The sequence below is a fragment of the Arvicanthis niloticus genome, chromosome 15, assembly GCF_011762505.2.
Source record: "Arvicanthis niloticus isolate mArvNil1 chromosome 15, mArvNil1.pat.X, whole genome shotgun sequence".
In the NCBI taxonomy this organism is placed as follows: Eukaryota; Metazoa; Chordata; class Mammalia; order Rodentia; family Muridae; genus Arvicanthis; species Arvicanthis niloticus.
The window spans coordinates 31,477,660-31,494,713 of record NC_047672.1 but is presented as its reverse complement, the minus strand read 5'-3'; the positions used below and the strand labels follow the sequence as shown (position 1 = coordinate 31,494,713).

The 17,054-nt window shown below is 47.7% G+C and overlaps 1 long non-coding RNA gene across 2 annotated transcripts in view; it reads left to right on the top strand.

Annotated features, from left to right (window-relative positions):
• Window positions 1-5,830: 5,830 nt before the first annotated feature.
• The window catches only part of LOC117720396 (uncharacterized), a 36,892-nt gene continuing 25,668 nt past the window's right edge, over window positions 5,831-17,054 (top strand). For both annotated transcript variants that reach the window (XR_013104109.1, XR_013104108.1), the window contains exons 1-3: window positions 5,831-5,956; window positions 6,207-6,362; window positions 8,952-9,050. This is a non-coding gene — a long non-coding RNA (uncharacterized LOC117720396). The remainder of the gene's footprint in view (window positions 5,957-6,206; window positions 6,363-8,951; window positions 9,051-17,054) is intronic.

Sequence of the window (17,054 nt, the reverse complement as noted above, 5' to 3'; positions counted from 1 at the left end):
ATTTCTAAGGTTTCCTCAGGGGCTCCCCTTCTGAACCAGTCCCCCTCCTGCTCTGGCTGCTCACATTGTCACCCCCTGGGCTCTGTTGCTGGGTGTGGCTGTCCACTCTTAGTCACTGCCCTGGCTCTCCAGGACACCCCGGCAGGACTAGGCATGGACGATAAGAACTGTGCTTGTTAGCACAGCTGTTCTCTGCAACACCCAAGCCTTGTTTTCAAACCTGCGGAAACTTGGGTGCGGAAGTGTGGCTACATCCACCCAACTTCAGAGTTGGGCTCACTTCCAGATAAAAGGAAATTCAGTCAGTTTTCCCAGACACGCTGACAAAAATAGCGTTGACAGGAACCTCATAGGGTCTGCTGGGGTTCCAGTGTGACATCTAGAAAAGTCAGTTGGGCCTTGGGACTGGATGCTGTTAAGTGTCCGGTTCAAATGAAAAACTTCTCTGGAAGTGGTCCTTGTGGAGGTTCTTTGGGGACGATGTTCTACAAGGTGGAGGTGTCCTACTCTCTGTGGTTGACAGACTTTCTGTGGGCTTTTGGGGCCTCTTGGGCTGAAAAGCTTAGTAGAACGTTCTAAGATAAACTGTGTGGTTAAGTAGATGGTACAAAGAGAGGGACAGGTGTGGGTTGGTAACTTAAGTGTGAATGGGAGGGAACCTAGCATCCTGGTGTCCCATCTCAAGTGTATGCACCCTGGGTAAGGTTCTGGTGCTGAATGGAGGCAGATGGAGGCAGATGGAGGCAGATGGAGGCAGATGGAGGCAGATGGAGGCAGATGGAGGCAGATGGAGGCAGATGGAGGCAGATGGAGGCAGATGGAGGCAGATGGAGGCAGAAGGAGCCAGATGGAGGCAGATGGAGGCAGATGGAGGCAGATGGAGGCAGAAGGAGCCAGATGGAGGCAGATGGAGCCGGATGAAGAATGTCTCCCTTGGAAAGTTGTTCTGCCTCAGCATCCTCATTATCCTCATCATTGAGGAGGTACTGCTATCACAGATACCTTTGTTCATATTCTTCAGGGATCTTCTAAAAAAGACTGCTGGGTTGGTCCTCATCTGACAAATGATGGTTGCTTTTGCCAGTGAATGACGGCTCTGAGCCTGAAACACATCTCTCAATCACCTGTTCTCCCTCACTCAGAAAGCTAGCAGTCCCCGGAAACTAGAGATTACATAAAGCAGGGGGCGGGAAGAGCCATGCAAGTCCCCATCAGTCACTTTCACCCGTATACCCTTAGTGGATGAGGTCTAGATGGGACTAAGGAGGCTCTTACAAACCTCCTTGCCACACCCCACAGAAAGGTTTATTGTAGGGCTCTGACCTCTGTTTGACAGTGAGATGAATGGATGGAGGGTATCTGGACAGAGAATGGCAAGGCAGAGACGCCTGGAATAAGCCATTTATCTGTACGTAGCTTCTTCTGTGTCCTCTTTGGTGAAGAACAACACATATCTCCTTGGATGCTGTCCAGGTTAAGATGAGACGTTATTTCCGAGAACGGTACACAGAGCACTTCAGAAGGCTGGGAAACATGTCTTTATCAGGGCTTTCCATTTTGAATTGCTTTTGTCTTCCTTTCCCTTGTCCATCTCCTCCAGGCCCTAGGGGATTGGGTGTAGGATGGGCCCACACCTTTGAGGAGGAGACAAAGTTATCCCAGAAGTAAAGAAACTTGTCTTAAGACACACAATAAATCAACAGCTCTAGGGTCGTAGGGTTTGCCTCCCAGATTGCTGGGGCTCCCTCTCTGCCCCTGTCACAGAGTTCCTGCTTTCTATGGCCAGTGCAAGCTCTGCTTCACCCCCTCCCACACTGCCCTCCCATGCCGGAAACCCTACCCCATTGTCCCGAGGCTTGCTGCCTAGGCTTCAGGAGTCCAGCTGTGCTGGGTTGATGTTTCCTTAGGTAACTGTGATGATTCAGTCGATGACTATCACAGTCCAGTTCAGGGGAGAGGGCTCAGCCCCTTGACTGAGCAGTGGTTTGTGCAAACATTACTTAGTTTAATTCTGAGTATTAGAGTCTGCTCTCTCTTCCTGTCTCCTAAGTTCAAGAAACTTGAGGTTGGGGATGATTGTCACTGCTGGGAGGGACAAAGGTAATTAATTACTTTTGCTGGGTGGCCTGAGCTCTGAGGTAGGGAAAGGGCACATGGTCTTTAAGAGTTAGGGTACTTTTAAGTAGAGCTGATACCATTGCATGAGTTTTATCCCAGGAAAAAGGTTCTTAGTCACAGGAAAGCTTTAAAGTCAAACAGATGCATCACGGATGAGGCAGTGAGCTTGTAAGTTGTGCTTCTGCTGTGCCATTGTTTGTATTTTTGAAAGCAGGGTCTCATGTAGCCCAGGCAAGCAATAAAGCCAAGGTTGGCCTTGAACTCCTGACCCTCATGCCTCCACTTTCCAAGTATTAGGATTAATTTGAGTTCCTTTCGAAAGCCCTAGCTTTGTTGTTTTGTTTTTTTCTCATCTAAGAGGGGCTAAAATTACTATTTATAGTTACTTTGAAGATAAAGGATCTAGTTCTCAGAAACCTTCACAGAGGGCCTGGCTCAAAGATGCTAGCCAGTTGGGGACTTCGTGACAAAAATGACTAGGAACACCCTATACCCCACTCTTTACTGGAAAGAGCAGTTCACGACGTTCTAACCGTAAGGTAGATGGGTCCTCTCGGCACGGAAGAAATAACACTTCGTTCATTCAGTAAATATTGACTGAACACTTGCTGTGTGCCAGACATTGTTCAAGCAGCACAGGAGATGACAGTGACCCAGATAGTGTCAGTCCTTAGAGTATGAATGTATGTGCGGGACAAAGGGGTAAGACATGGGGCAAGAACAGATACGAGAGAAAAACATATAAATATAATCTAACTTAGGGCTGGGGCTGCAGCTCATGAACTAGAACTATTTGCCTGAGTTCTAGCTACTGCCCTGGAACACAGAGATGATGCTGTGGAAGCACAGAGGAGGGTCATGCTCTGTGTGCTGTGTGGGGTTGGGCAAAGAAAGCTTTTCTAAGGAGGTGTTAATGGAACTCCATGGATGGAGGACAAGCTCGAGCAAGGAAAGCCGAAAGCTGCATACAAACAAGTGTTTCCTCTGTAAAGAAGAGTTAGGTCAGTGGGGCTGGGGAAGATAGCTCAGGTGGGAAAGCGTTTCTCTTGTAATCATGAGGCCCTGAACTCAGCCTCTAGAACTCATGCTAAAATGGCTCAGCAGTCAAGAGCACTGGCTGCTCTTCCAGAGGTCCTGAGTTCAATTCCTAGCATCTACATGGTAGCTCACAACCATCTGTGATGGGATCTGATGTCCTCTTCTGGGTGTGTGTGAAGACAGATCACTCATACATAAAAATAAATGAATATTTTTTAAAAAGCCAGGGGAGTGTGTAATGCCTGCTTTAGGGAGATAAAGACAGGTGAGAACTTGGGGTTCCCCGGCCAACCAGTCTAACCTTCTTGGTCAATAAGAGAGGCTGTCTTCTGATCTCCACTTGTCTATGTACCATACACATGTGCACCTGCACACACAGGCATATCCTTTCCCTGACAAAACATTTGGGGGTGACTAATGTAGAGACCTACTTAAAAGGAAAAGTAGGGTGAGCATAGAAGGGGGCACCAGCAGAATGACCATCTTCTGGGCCACACCCCTCTGAGTAACTTACACTTAAGGGTCTGGACATTGTCTCTGGACTTCAGGTCATGCTCCCAGGACAGTGGCCCGCATCCCTACGCAGCTGACCTGTGGCTTGCATATACGTGGAGGGGGCCCCAGATGCAGCAGAAAGCTGACCGTGGTGGCTTGTGTATTTTTTTTAATTAGACTGATGGCAGGCAGCTGTCACTGCTTTCCTGTTTGTTTATTTATTTAGTCCCCGCTTTCTGATTAAAACTCTGGTGCTATTTGCTGATGCCAGGGGTCAACTTGTGTTCTAAAAACACAGCGGGGTCCAGCTGCTGACCTTGGAGCCAGCTTGCACACAAGCTCGAGAGCAGGATCAGTGGCTGCCAGGGCCAGCGGCTCTACCCGATGGTGCTCCTGACTCTTAGTGCCAGTTCACAGCCTTCATTAGAATCACTGTTCAAGGAGAAGAAAGCCATCTGTGTCTCCAAGTCAATCCAGTTGCCTAAAAACGGACTGATATTTCCCTTCAGAGAACTGTTGCTCACTCAAGCCTTTCAGTGCAACACTATTTCTTGGGAACAAATAATTAGTAATGAAGCAAACCCAGGTGATGGTTATGGTTTGTGTGACAGGTGACAGGTGTTCTGATGGGTCAGATCCATGCTCCAGTTTCATGGATCATGTGGACAGAATGAAGATGAATAGAGGAATGTCCCCCCTGTCCCCAGGGGCAGGCACATCTTTGACCCAAGAAACATAGACAGGCTGGATGAGGTTGAGGATTCAGAGTTAGATAAACCAGAGATACGAGTCAGCCACTGAAGTGCTTGCCATACTAGCATGAAGACCTGAGTTCGGTTCCCCAGAACCCACGTAAGAAGAAAACGAAGCCTCAGTGGTATGCATTTGCATTTCCAGTACTAAGGAGGCAGAGATCCCTGGGAGAATCACTGGTCAGCTACCCCAGCCTACTTGGTGAGCTTCAGGCTAATGAAAGACTCTGTCTCAAAGGGTGAGGTGAATGGCTTCTGAGGAAGGGCACCTAGGGTTGTCCTCTGGTCTACAGACACATGCACACATGTGAACAGGAACAAACGTGAGCACATACGTGCATTTGCTTGCACACGTGCACTCACACAGGGGGAGGGGAGAGGGAGAGAGCAAGATTCCATAAAACAAAAGACAAAATCGGATAAACCTCTGGCCAAGATACATACTGAGGACCATAACAAATCAGCTTTCAGACTGGAGAAATGGTTCAGTGGTTAGGAGCACTGGCTGCTCCTCCAGAAGGCCAGGTTAAGTTTCTAGCGCCTACCCAATGGCTCACAACCATCTGCAACTCCGTTCCAAGGCATCCAAAACTCTCTTCCGGCCCCTGTGGGTACCAGGTATGCATGGAGTACACAGACAAACATCACAGGCAAAATATCTTGTGTATGGATTATTTTTATGTGTATTAAAAAGAATTTTTAAACAAAACGAAACAATGACAACCAGCTTTCCCCAGGGTTTAGCTCCCTGAGCCCATCTGTACGTGGCCGTCCTTCGTCCTCTGCATTGACTCATTCAGGAATGCTATGGCAAAAGTTAGTTAGTCAGCTCACTTGGATGAAGGTACAACTGAGGGCACAGCAAAGCATAGCTTTGAGTGTACCCGTGAGGGTCTTTGAAGAGAGGTTCACCTGAGGCTAGAACACCCACCTTTATAGGGACAGTCTTGAATCTCCTGGGCTGAGTAAAAAGGAAGACAGCAGAAAGCCAGCCCAATGCACAGGCATGAATGGCCACCATGCAAAGCAAATGAGTCAGGAGATGAGGCTTCTACAGCTGAAGAGGGTGGTACCCAAGCGGGAGCAAGTCATGAAACAAATACAAAACATCTAGGAGATGTGGGCTTCTGGACCAAGTACCAAGTAGCCTTGCAGCCGACCTGCGTGACTAGCAAATACAGGTCTATCAATTGAGACCCACTGTGTGATGCAGATCAGAGTCCTGGCTCCTGGGGCTTAGAGTAAGGGCAAGGGCAGAGGTGTAAGGGACACAGAGATGGAGCAAGAGAAGAGATCTACAAATAAAAGGAGGGCAGGAAAAAAAAGAGTGCTCACAAAACATCGAAGATGTGGCTTTGAGTCATGTAGTCAGTTCTCCTGAGCTGCTGAGGAGTCCACCCACCCACCCGCCCCCAAAGGAAACAGAATTAGAAGCTTGGAGTTATGAAGGAGATGAAAGAAAGCAAGCCGTGGCAGCAAGGTTTGGCTCCGGATCGTTCAGCCAGAGGCTTAGTGGAGTTCAGGACTCTTCATCGCTTCAGACATTGTCTCGGGTATGAAAACTGGAACTTGGAAAGCTGAGTAGGTCGGGTTTCCTGGGCAGGGAAGGATTCGTGAATGGGGACACAAATCAAAGGAAAGAGTACTCATCGGGTGTCAACCATACTCAGAGCTCTTCCTTCTCCCTGCCCTAGGCCTGCTCGCCACCCTGTCTTATCTCCCTTTTGTTTCTCTATCTTTCTCATCTGGTGCCCGCACAGAGCCAGTGTCTTTCCTCTTGATCCATTTGTTTTTTTTATTCAGTTTTGTTCCGTCATCATGGCCGGCCACTGGGAAGAGCAAGAGAGCCCGGAGATGTGGCCGCTATGAAGAGGGCGGTACCCAAGTGGAAGCACGTCATGCAACAAATATGAAATGGCAAAGATGCACGAAGTAGCCCTGCCTTGCAGCTCATTGGGGGTGAGTAACAAGTGCAGAATGACCTCAGATACTAAATAGGGGTGACACAGGCAGTGGCTCATTGGCAGGAACTGACCCGGCTCCTGGCCTCCTTCCTGCCCTTCCTTCATTTCCCTGACTCCTGGGAGCTTATAGCTCATTTCTACTGATTCATCAGAAATTTCCACCTGGATGTCTCACAGGCATCCCATTCAACATGACCCACCAGGAAACCCATGCTGAGGACTAAACCAGGGCTCTTGAACATGCTAGGTTTTCCCCTAGAAGCTTATGAGGCACATACAGTCCTAATTACATCACATTGATTCTAGGATGTCACCGACTGTAAGATGCAGCTTACTTTATAACACTGAGAGAGTGAGGGGCTGCTGAGACAGCAGGAAAAGGAAGTTGCACCCAAGCATGACGGGCTCAGTTTGGTCCCTGGAGCTCACAGAAAGGGAGAAGAGAGCTGACCTTACAAAGTTGTCCTCTGCCCTTCATGGGAGTGCCTTGGCATCAAGTCTCTCCCCCACACATCATGTGCACACACACATTAAATACATGTGGTGGCACATGCCTTTAATACCAGCAATTGGGAGACAAAGGAGGAATCCTGTGAGTTCAAGGTTAGCCTTGTCTACATAGATAGTTCCAGGTCAGTTAGCCCAATACAGTGGGATGCTGTCTTTAAAAAAGCTAGAATAAAAATGATTATATATAAAAAAAGATTAAGCACCACTGTGTCACTCCTGGGGTACTCACCGATTCTCCTTAATATCAGTTTGTACATGAACTAAATTAACCATGGTACCTTCTGGGGATCAGTTTTGGAGATGGAGCCAGGGCTTCCTCCTGTTGCACATGCTCTGCCCTGAGCTGCACTCACCCTCATTTCTGTTCTCTTAGAGTTCCCCACCTTTGCCTCCCCAATCTTCTCAGTAGTTTTAAACTCAGAGTTATGCTTTTTTTCTTCTTCTTGAGATATCGTCTCTTGTATCTCAGAGTTTGCTGTGTATCTGAGGGTAACCTTGAACTCCTGATCCCCCGGCCTCCGTGTTGGGATAGCAGGTGTGCACCACCACGTCATGTAGCCTTATGTCACACTTTTAATGTAGTATTCCTCATGCCATTGTGGGCAGTGAAGTGCCTTCTAAAAGTGTGGGTTTTCTTGGAAATACCTAAAGTTGAGTCTATAGTTTTAAAGATTTATTTATCTTATATGTATGAATGTTTTTGCCTGCATGTGTGCACATGCACCACATGTATGTCTGATGCATGCAGAGGCCAGAAGAGGGTTTCAGATGCCCTGGAATTGGAGTTATAAACAGTTATGAGAAGCCAAGTAGGTGATGAGAATTAAATTTGAATCCTCTGGAAAACAGCTAGTGCTTTCAATCTCTGGGCCATCTCGTCAGACCCACTTCTGTGATTTTTGACAGTAATAGTAAGTACTGACAACTCTGTCATTATTACTTTCCAACTAATGACTCTAAGATGATGTCAGATATATTAAAATGCTGAAAAACAAAGCTAGTAACACCAAGTATCTCATAATTAATGAAAGCCAGAGCTGGAGATGCAACTCAGTGTGTTAGCATGCTTGCCTAGCATGTGTGAGCCCCAGGTTTGATCCCTAGCCTCGCATAGACTGGCCATGCTGACCCATGCCTGTAATCCTAGCTAGAACTTAAGAGGTGGAGACAGGATGATCGGAAATTCAAGGTCATTCTCAGTTACATGGCAAATTCTAGGCCAGCTGGGGGCACATGAGACCTCATCTCAAAATAAAAATAAAGAAAGCAGTTGTTACATCACAGATGACAGAACTTAAGTTATGGGGAGAATAGGTATCTTTCATGGTCAGATGGTTAATGAGTAACTTTTGAACACAGACCAGTCTTGACTCTGGATATGGGCTTGTATATATGTGCTCTGTCTCTGTCTGTGTCTCAGTTTCTGTCTGTCTCCGTCCCTCCTTTCCTCCCTCTCTCTCTTATCTCTCCTTCCTTCTTTCCTTCCTTCCTTCCTTCCTTCCTTCCTTCCTTCCTTCCTTCCTTCTTTTTCTTTCCTTTCCTTTCTTTTTCTGAGACACAGTCTCACTGTGAGACCAGGTTGGCTCACTGACTTCCTTCCTTAGACCTGACTAGGGCTGACCTTAGTAGCTTCGGACTCCTCTAACATGCCGCTGCACTCCAAGACCTTGCTAGAAGTCCACTTCCCAAAGCTGATGCAGGTCAAGCTTTTGTCCCAAGATTGGGACCTTTGGACTGGGCTCTGTCTTCATCTGTAGCCTCCCTCACTTGCTGAAGTCACCCACTAGTTTCTCTGGCCTGCTTCTGGTTGTGCTGGGCACAGGCCTGTCCTCCTAGGGTCACACTCCTGGGCCCTTCTGTAGAGGGCAACTCAGTCATACCTCAGAGTCTCGTGTTTGGCCCAGTGCCATGTCTGGTGAGACATGGTCAGCTTATTTTCATGTCATAGCAGAACCCAATCAGCGTCATGCATGGCCTGAGCCCCTCAGTGGAAGACTAACTTCCGCATGGGTACCTCTGTCCCCACACAGGCTTCTGTGGTCCTAAGTACAACATTTTCCATCCCCTCCCCCAGGGTGGCATGAAATCAGCTGGATGGTTCAAGAAATGGTCTAGAGATCCAGGGTACCCCACAGCAGCCATTGGGGTGAATAGGTCTACTTCTTCAAACCATGTAAGTAATATCCTGTCTATGGGGGAGGGCATACTTGATCTTATGATGATTCATGGGAAAATACCTGGTTTAGTATGTGGTAGACATGGGCATTCCTTATCCTCTGAGATCTCAGGAACCTGACCCCTCATGGTATGTGGTAACTTGGGCATTACTGGCTGAGAATCTGTGGTTGTAGAAGTGTGTATGTACATGTGTGTGCATACGTGCACAAGTGTGCAGGGTGGGGAGGAAGTGCTGGCAGACAGACCTTCTTTTCTGATGTAAATCTTATTTCCCTGAGGCTCCAGGACCCTCTCTTCTAGTTCCTGCCCTGGGCCGTGAGCCAGCAGCTACAGTGGGAGACACCCAGACCAGCGCCAGCTTGGGGCTGTAGCTGCCCTCCTCCGTGGTGTAGGGGTAGCAGAAACCCATGTGGGAGAAACAGAGGAGGAATGTTCCAGGCCTGTTCAGTTATTAAAGACCTCTCAAGATAATGAGTCACAGGAAGAATAAAGAGACAGAAAAGCAGCTAAATTAAAAGGCACCTCCCTCCACATTTTGCCCACCAGACCCAGAAGGCATCTGGCTGATGGTCAAGGCTGTTTGCAGGAAGGAATTTCTGTCATCCCTGGGTACTCAGGCCTCCATGGGGGCTGAGGGGTGCGGAAACTCAACTTCAGGGTGCTCGATGCTCCATGGTCCTGCAGTGCTGGTATCAGACGGAAATCGTGGGAAATCCATGTGAACCTTAGGCCAGCAAACAGACTCTGGTTATATACAACTTTACTTCTGTGTGCATCTAGAGACCTAGGAGCAAATGACCCAGGGAGTGGCCAATGACCTGGGAGAGCTGGCTGGGCCTGGTAGCACAGGCCTGTAATCCCATCTACTTCCGAGGCTGAAGCAGGAGGATCCAAGTTCAAAGCCAGCCTGGGTTACTGGGTGAGTTCAGGGACATTTTGAGCAACTGACCGAGAACCTACTTAAAAAGAAAAGGAAAGGAAAGAGAAGAAAAGAAAGGGCAAAGTGGAGTAGGGAGATGTTACTCCATGGTAGGGCACGTGTGTGGGGTGCCTCATTTAGTCCTCGGGGGAGAGAGGAGGGGAGAGAAAGACTGCAAGAGCTCTGTGGCGTTGGATGAGGGTGAAATCAGGTGGACCAGGAACATTGATGCTCAGGGCTTAAGCCTGCAGGACTGTGTAGAAAGAATTGAGGAACAATTTAGAAGTGACTATTGAAGACTTTGACCTTGGTATGTACAGGAGAGCTGACTTGAGCTACCATAGAATGGGCCTGAGCCAGGCCTAGCCATTGCCTAGGAGGGTCGGAGAATGCAGAGGCCAGCATGTCAGAGCTGGGAAGCATGTGATCTTATCTTCTCCTTTTAGAAGCAGTACAACAATAGGCCCAGAGAGGGCAAGCAATACTGTCAGGTACACACAGCTTAGGACCCATCAACTCCTGAGCCTTGGACAAAACCATCCTCCGCTACCCTGTCTCTCATGGGCCTCTCTGTGGCAAGGGTCATACATTCCAGGGTAGAAAGCTGCCATTGGAACAAACTTGTGGTGATCTGGAGGTAGATGTGTGGAAGGTACATGAGAACTCTGAAGACACAGGCTTCAAGTTGAATAGCTGGCTACGGTGGTGTACATTTGTAATCCTGGTACTTTGGAGGTAGAGGAGGAACATAGCCACAAATGTGAGGCTAGTCTATACAGTGAGACCATGTCACAAACATGCCCACCCCATAAGAATCAGAAAGAAATCCAGCGTCAGCTAGCCTGGCATACAGAGCAGTCAACAAGAGACATGCTGGAAGGCTAGGACCAATGCCTGTGGCCTTGCTCTGGCTTCTGTGTGTGTGAACTGTGCAATTATACAGCTGTGTTTGTAGTCTCCCCTTTCCATTTACATATACACACAGATTTTCAAAAAAGTAAAAGCTTGAAGAGGGAAAAAAAAAAAAAAGCCCAGTTTTAGGTGTTTTATCTATCTGCTCAATCCTAGGATTCTGGGCAAAAAGCTATGTGGGCTTGGTGCTTGTCCATTCAAACCTCATGGTTCACATGGCCTGCCTGTTGCCTGTCAGGTGGGTTTAGGCACATCCTAAGAGGTGAGGAAGATGAAGAGAAAAGGGCATGATGAGATGAGAGGCCTGGTGGATGGGCTGCCGGGAGCGGCCCAGGTGTTGGGAGGAATGGCCAGAACTGGCTGATTTTCCCTCTGTGGTCCAGGCTTCAGCAACAGCAAAGCTGAGAGCCGGTAAGCAATCAAGGCTCCTGGCAACATTCCTCTCATAAGTGGAATAACACAATGCCTTTTAAACTCCTCCTTAATTGACAGCTGCAGGGAAAGTGCTCCATCATCCCTCCTCCTCATCCCACCTGCTGTGGCCCTGTGGAGGAGTCCCTGTTTCTAGCAGGGCTGACAGGAGATAAAGGCCAAACCCGAACTCTTGAGCTCCTGGCTGGGGGCAGCGGCTGGAGCCTCCTTGTACCCAGGGCTCTGCTGTTTAGACAAACTTCAGGCATGCTTAGGGCTCCTGTTCCTGGTACAACTAGGGGATGATGTCAAATTGAGCTGGTAAGAGCCTTGGAATTCCAGTGCTGGGTCCCCAGCCCCAGCCACCCTCTCTAGCTGCAGACAAGATCATGGGCTCTGTCCTGAGAAGAGAGCCATTCATGTTACTAGAAAGAAGCCAGGTCACTCAGGCTTCTCCTGTCAATGGTGAGCAGTCTTGAGGGGAAGCCCAGGTGTGTAGGCAACATAGGGGACAGGGTCTATGAATTCAAATGTCTTGGCATGGCTGGTACTGGATCTTGGTACAGGTGAATAGTCCCCTCATCAACCTTATCATCAGAGCCCACACTGGAGTTTGTAGATGGGGCAAGGGAATATGTCCTTGCAAAGTATGACATGGTTCTGGGAAGTCATCAGGAGCTGGCAGAAGAAAGCAGGGCAAGCAGCCTTTGAGAGGTGGCCTCCGTGGTATTAGGACATGCTTGCAGGCTCTGGGGAGCTAGGAAGGGGTTGGGTGGACGATGGTAATGTGATCAGACGTAGGTCTCGGAAAGGTGCTTCTGGAGCTGCAGTGGGAAAGACTCAGAAATTTAGGGATCATTTGAGATGATTAGCAATCCCAGTGACAGAAACGCCCGAGGGAGGGCCCTAGAGGAGAGAGGGTGATTCAGCAAGTGTGTTGACATTGGGACTGTCAGTATTGTATGTTTTGGTCTAGGATTAGAGCTATGGGGGAGTGGTAGAGACAGGCAGCAGTTGGCTAGCTGTTTTTTTTGAGACAGGGTCTTGTATAGTCCGCACTGACCTCAAACTTGCTACATAGCTGAGGATGACTTCGAACTGATTCTGCTGCCTCATCTCCTGAGTGCTGAGATTACCTGGTTCATGCGGTGCTAGGAATAGAGCCTAGGGCTTTATTTGTGCTAGCCAAGCCTTCTACCAACTGAACTACGTTCTCCACCGATGATGCGGCTTTTAAAAATGAGCCTAGAAGGGAAATCAGTTTGTGTAAGAAAACATTACTATGATCCAGTCAAGCTGTAGTCTGAGGATCACCTCAACTGAGAGGGGTCCTACAGCAGCGGACATATTCAACATGGACAGTGGGAAGTAGGTTAAGTTCTGGGGGCTTGCTTACATGGTGGCACATGCCTTTAATACCAGCACTTGGGAATCAGAGGCAAGTGGATCTCTGTGATTTCAAGGTCAGCTTGGCTTACAAAGCAAGTTCCAGATAGCCAGGGCTGTTACACAGAGAAGCCCTGACTTGAGCAGGAAGGAGAAGGAAGAGGAAGAGGAGGAGGAGGAGGACAAGGAGAAAGAGGAAGAGGACAAGGAGGAAGAGGAAGAGGACAAGGAGGAAGAGGAAGAGGACAAGGAGGAAGAGGACAAGGAGGAAGAGGAAGAGGAAGAATAGGAGGATTACGACAATTTCGACAGCAACAACAATGGCAACAACACTACTTCAGGGCTACAGCATCAGCTGATGGGAAGCAGCCACCCAGGAGAGTATGGGGAGTGATGAGTGTTCCGAGCTCGGAGATAGAACCCGTAGTACCACATCATTTTAACATCTCTTTAAGTGATGGATGGTATGGTAGGGATAAGAGAGGTGGATGGCAGAAGGGCTTGGGGTCTAAGTGGGGACACCCCAGACAGAAGCCACTGCCCTTGAAGGAGAACAAATGGTGAATGTAGAAGTTAAGCCCCCTGGGTTTATCCATACCACCTAACAGAAAGAGACTCCTGGTATCAGCTGAACTTTACCTGCTCCCATCCAGTTGTGATATGGGAGGGAGATAAATGAGGGTCTGTATCAGGGCAAGATGACGGAGCAGAGAAGTCTGGGGGCCTTGGTGAGTGCAGAAGTAGTTATCATGAAGCTGTTGCTTACAGGCACAGCAGACACAGGGGACCCTGGACTGTACAATGGGGAACTGACACCTGGGTTCTCAATGGTTGTCAGTGATTAGTCCATTTCTGCACTCAGCTGCCTCTGGTATAAGATGCTCCTGTCAGGTCAGGGCTACATAGGAGGCTGGACAAGTCCTACCATTTAAGGAGACAACACATTGCAGCAGAAACCAGTTTCTGTTCCCCTTCTGATCTGACTTTCTCCGAGACAGGGCGTCTGGAGAATTCCTTCTTCCTACAGTCTCCACCTGACAGATGAAGGATGCAGAGCAAGATGAGCTGGGAGTATCTCTCAGCTCCTTGGGGACAGGCTGTCATCTCCAAGGCCTCTTTCTTCTCAAGTACGTTCCCATGGAAGTGTCAGGTTTGATAACGGACAGGTTAAGATCCACCCCTAGTCAATCTCAGGCAAAGATCTCAACCCATCACCCCTCGCTCAAATCCCCCCAGTTACTATCTACCACCCAGACTCTACAGCCTATCTTCCGGGGTCCCTGTGCTGACCATCCTGCCTCTCTATCTCGCTCTATCTTCCCTCCAGCCAGCCTGCTCCAGTCACCTTTTCCTCTCACTCCACAGAGGCCATTCCTGGCACCAACTCCATGAATGAGCTGTGTCCTCTAGAGCACTCTCTCACCAGGTACAATCAACAGAGATGCCCATCCCCAGAGAGTCCTCCCTGCTAAGTCCAGCTAAAGTCACCACTGGGTCTCTCTGGCTCTCTTGGTTTTCTTCTCATGAATGAGTCATGCCCTCAACAGATTGTAGTACTATCATTTTCTTGGGCATCTGTTTTCAAAGTTTCCATGTCAGTGTCTTAAAAGGCAGGCACTTGGTAGCTTATTTATTGGTATGTTCTGGTGCCCAACACAGAGCTGGCTCACAGGTGTTCAGTATGGCCTGCCCACTGCTGTAACATGGGCCTGGGATTACCACCCAGGGAAACACATCTGTGTCACCAGCAGCACAAACAGGGGCTTGCTGACTCTGCAGGAACTGTTGGCTGGGGCAAGGCTGCATGGTAACTTGCTCATGTTTTGGCCCCCAAATAAACCTGACTTCAATTTTTAGGCCTGTTCCTAGGGAGAGTTTCTTAATCTTGGATACTTAACTTTGTTCATCTTAAAAATGTTTAACTGTGAGCCTGGCTGTGATCTTTAATCCCAGCACTCAGAAGGCAGAGGCAAGTGGATCTCTGTGAGTTCGAAGCCAGCCTGATCTACAAAGCAAGTTCTAGGGTAGCCAGGGCTCTACATAGAGAAATCTTGTCTTGACCGCCCCCCCCCCCAAAAAAAAAGAAAGAAAGAAAGAAAACCCATCATAAATAAATAAGTAAATAGTAATAAGTTACATATGACATAAAAATTAGCCATTTTGTGCATACAATTCTGTTGAACCATCCCCACTATCTGCTTCCAGAATCCATCTTATTCTGTGGAACCAAAACTCTACCATGAAGCAAGGCCTCCCCAATCCCACCACTCCCAGGGCCAGGCACCGACCATTCTACCTCATGTCTCTATGATCTGAGCATTCCAGCTCCCACATACGCTAAGCAAACTCTACCACGAGAGCTAGGTCCCCAGCCCTTTTTATTTTGAGGTTATAATTATATCATTTCTCCTTTCTCTTTCATCCCTCCAAGCCCTCCCATGTACCCCTCTTTGCCCTCCTTAAAATTAGTTGCCTCTTCATATACATATATGATGTATATGTATGTGTATATGTATATATTCCAATATAAATATATAAATATATATAGCCTGCTCTGTCTATGTGTTACTTGTGTGTACATGTTTTTAGAGCCAACCATTTGATATTGAGTAACATATGGCTGAGCTCCTCTCTGGGGAAGACCATTTTTCTGCTCTCAGCGTTTCTTAGTTGTCTGTAGTTCTCTGTCCAGGGTTGAGGCCTCACGAGCTTTCCCTGTCCATGTTACTGTGTCTATTGCTGTCTTTCTTGTTGGCTCATGTTTAGGCAGCCATGCCTGTGAGACTTCATGGGTATAGCTCTGGGCGTTTCTAGGAGACAGAATCTCATGGTAAACTCCTGGTTTTTTGGCTCTTACAGACTGTCTTCCTTCTCTCCCACAATGCTCTCTGATCTGTAGGTGCAGGTGTTGGGTTATAGATGGATCAGTTGGGACCGGGCTCCATAACTGCATTTTGATGAGTTGTGGTTCTCTGTAATGGCCTCTATCTATTGCAATGAGAAGTTTTCTCTATAAAGGGCAGGTACTACACTGTTTGGGGCGTAAGGATAAGCATGTAGAGTGTAGTTAGGGGTTACGCTGCTTTAGTGAGGTAGTAGGCATGGTTCTTAATATTTTGAAATAGGGTCTCACTAAGTTGTCCAGGCTAGCCTTCCATTCATTCATTTGAACTTAGCAAATCATCCTGCCTCAGCCTCTGGAGCAAGTGGGATTCCAGGCCTATCCTCGAGGCCAGGCTTGTCTGGTTGTGATTGGCTGATCTTACCTAGCGTGGCGCCCTTCAGGTTAGGCCACACCGAGGTATGCTTTGCTGTCTTTCCATTGGACACTGTATTAGTTACTTTACTTGTTGTGACCAAATATGCGACCAGAGGAAACTTAAAGGAGGAAGGCTTTGTTTTGTCTTACAGTCTGAGGTGATGCAGTTCATCACGAGGGGATGGGCCAGTGAGGGGAGTGTATGCCTGGCCTACATCACTTCATATTTGCTGGAAGTGGAAGAGAGAAGACAGGAAGAGGGGCAAGGCTACAAAGCCTCAAGCCCCTCCCCTAGTGGCCCATTTCTTCCTATGAGGCCCCACCTCCTGAAGGTCCCACAACTCCCCAAACAGCACCCCCAGTGGGGAACCAGTGTTCAAACACACGAGCCTGTGGGTTTACATTCATACTCAAACCACACCAGATGCATATACTACATTTTGTTTTGTTTTGAATTTTGGTGCTGCACTGACCCACAGCTCCTGCCCTCTCCAGGCCTTGCTTGTTCACTAATCTGTATGTAAATGCGTGGGTCACAATGCATTGTGTCTGTCACAACTGGGCTGAGGCTACTGTAAACATGGGTGTTCACATAATTTTTTTTAAATTTCTGCTTAAAAAAGCATATATATACATATACATGTATGTATATATGTATGTATATATATGTTTGTATGTATATATGTGTATACACACATATGTATGTCTATACACACACACACACACACACATATATATGCCAAGTGAAAAAAAAAACTGTCACAAAGGGTTTCAAAAACACTGTCTGAGCCCAGTTACATGAGACACCAAAAGTAGGCATCTATCTATCTATCATCTATCTATCTATCTATCTATCTATCTATCTATCTATCTATCTAAAAGCATATATGCATTTATACATATATGTGTGTATATAATATATTAAAAATTTTGAGAGTCATGCTCTGTAGCTCAGGCTAGACTCATACTCTATCTCATATTATTTATTTATTTGTGTATGGTATATGTGCGTGTGTGTGTGCGTGTGTGTGTGCGTGTGTGTGTTTGTGAGTGTATTCTGATGTGGAGCTACAAATCAACGGCAGGAGGCCTTTCTCCTTTACTCTCCACCT